The sequence below is a fragment of the Palaemon carinicauda genome, chromosome 16, assembly GCF_036898095.1.
Source record: "Palaemon carinicauda isolate YSFRI2023 chromosome 16, ASM3689809v2, whole genome shotgun sequence".
Taxonomy (NCBI): Eukaryota; Metazoa; Arthropoda; class Malacostraca; order Decapoda; family Palaemonidae; genus Palaemon; species Palaemon carinicauda.
The window spans coordinates 108,765,673-108,768,172 of NC_090740.1; the positions used below are offsets into that span (position 1 = coordinate 108,765,673).

The window sequence follows — 2,500 nt, forward strand, 5'->3', positions numbered from 1 at the left end:
TAAAGATATATCCTATGTATATAGTATGAAAACTATTGGGCCAAGAACACTGTTACTCTACCCTGAGGAACACCAGATATCCTATTCCTACAAAGAAATTCAACAATGATACTAAGAAAAGACCCAATTACTGCTAATTATTTAAGCTGGAAAATAAGAGCCTCATGATAACCACGGTCATAGGCAGCATTAAAATCAAGGAGAATCATTCGAGCATCCTGGCTACAACCAAAGGATTTCTCTACAGCATCGTAAATCGTAAGGAAAGGAGATCCCATATCTCTTGCCCATTTCTTGAAATATATGAACTAATAAATTGCTTTGTATGAAAGTGAAGAACCACATGTATTGCAATAATTTGCAATCAGAACAGATTTTTTCATTGGAAAGGTACTATGACTTTCAGGGAACAAGTAAAATAGAAAGTATTCTATATAATGAAAGAAATTATGCCTAGAGAAATTGTGAGGTGGAAAGGCTATTCAGAATCGACGTGCAACAAGGAAAAAATCATGCTGTTATAATGCACAGTAAAAACTAGGCCAATTTTGACAGTAAACTGGAAGACAAGAAGCAAGAACGAAGGAAAGTAGAAGACTAGAAACTTTTTGTAACATAAATTCTTCGGACGCTAGAAAGTCCATTTAGTAATATATACAATTTACAACTTAAGATACATTGATGGCAGTAGTCTAACTCCTTACGGGGTTTTCGTTAAGAAGTAAGAAGGACAATTGCAATTGTCAATTGTCTGGCAAGGTGAATAGATCGTTAAAAAAATGTCAACTACGAATCTTTATGATATATATCAGTTTAAACAAGATTGAAAAATAACAATCATAACTGTCATTATTATTATTATTATAATTATTATTATTATTATTATTATTATTATTATTATTATTATTATTATTATTATTATTATTATTATTATTATTATTATTAGCTAAGCTACAACCCTATTTGGAAAAGCAAGATGATATAAGCACAATGGCTCCAACCAGGAAAAATAGACTAGTGCGGAATGGAAATAACGAAATAGATAAACGATATAAGCGATAAGAAAAATAATGAACAATCAAGATCAAATATTTCAAAATCAGTAATAGCATCAAAACAGATATTTCATATGTAAACTATAAAAAGACAAATGTCAGGCTGTTACACATAAGAACATTTGTTGCGAGTTTGAACTTCTGAAGTTTTACCGACTCAGTTACCCGATTAGGAGGATCATTCTACAGCTTAGTCACAGCTGGAATAAAACTTCTAGAATACTGTGTAGTATTGAGTCTCATAGTGGAGTAGGCCTGACTATTAGAAAGCCCAGTATTACGAACAGTATGGGACTGTTCGGGAAGATCTACATATAAACGATGATCAGAATTATTACAAATCTTTTGCAACATGCATAACGAACTAATTAAACGACGGTGACAGAAATTAATATCTAAATCAAAAATAAGAAATTCAATAGACCATAAGTTTCTGTCCAGCAAATTAAGATGAGAGTCGGCAGCTGAAGACCAGACAGATGAACAATACTCGAAACAAGGTAGAATGAAAGAATTGAAACACTTCTTCTGAATAAATTGATCACCGAAAATCTTAAAAGACTTTTATCTCAATAAGCCATTTTTTTGTGCAATTGATGAAGACACAGACCTAATGTGTTTCTCAAAAGTAAATTTGACGTCAAGAATCACACCTAAAAGTTTTAAAGTCATACAAATTTAAAGAAACTTTATCAATACTGAGATTTGGATGTTTAGGAGCCACTGTTCTTGACCTACTTGCGATCTTACTTTAAATTTTGTTAGGATTCATCTTCATGCTCCATAATTTGCGTCATGCACTAATTTTAGCTAGATCTCTATTAAGGGATTCACTAACTCCAAATTTACACACAGGAGATGGAATTGGTGCAAAAAGTGTACCATCATCTGCATGTGCAACAAGCTTGTTTTCTAGGCCAAACCACGTGTCGTGTGTATATAGTATGAGAAGTAATAGGCCAAGAACACTACCGCAATGAACACCAGATATTACATTCCTATTCTCACTATGGTGCCCATCAACCATAACTCTTTGCAATCTATTACTTAAAAATCCAATAATAATGCTAAGTAACGACACACCACTATCAAGTGTTTGAGTTTGAAAACAAGGGCTTCAAGATTAACATGGTCAAAGGCAGCACTAAAATCAAAGCCAATCATACGAACTTCCTGACCACAATCAACTAAATAGTATAGAAATATAGGCATCAAATGTGTCAGTGAACTATCAAGATAGTAGAAATATTTCTTATTTTACAGGCGAAGTTTGCTATCATGCACGGCTGGCTCAACTAGATCAAAGCCTTTGAAATTTAACTGTTTAGACTTCAATCCTTTTCATGATCACAGACCAAGATACAAGTTAAAGCATTGTTACGTTTTCTCTCTTTTTATGTAACAACTAATGTATTTATTAAAATCTACACTATTGTGATAAATTG

General features: G+C 32.6%; 1 protein-coding gene across 1 annotated transcript in view; it reads left to right on the forward strand.

Annotated features, from left to right (window-relative positions):
* Positions 1 to 2,500, forward strand: part of LOC137655086 (uncharacterized) — a 37,369-nt gene that overhangs the window by 15,323 nt on the left and 19,546 nt on the right. The gene's annotated exons all lie outside the window — the stretch shown is intronic.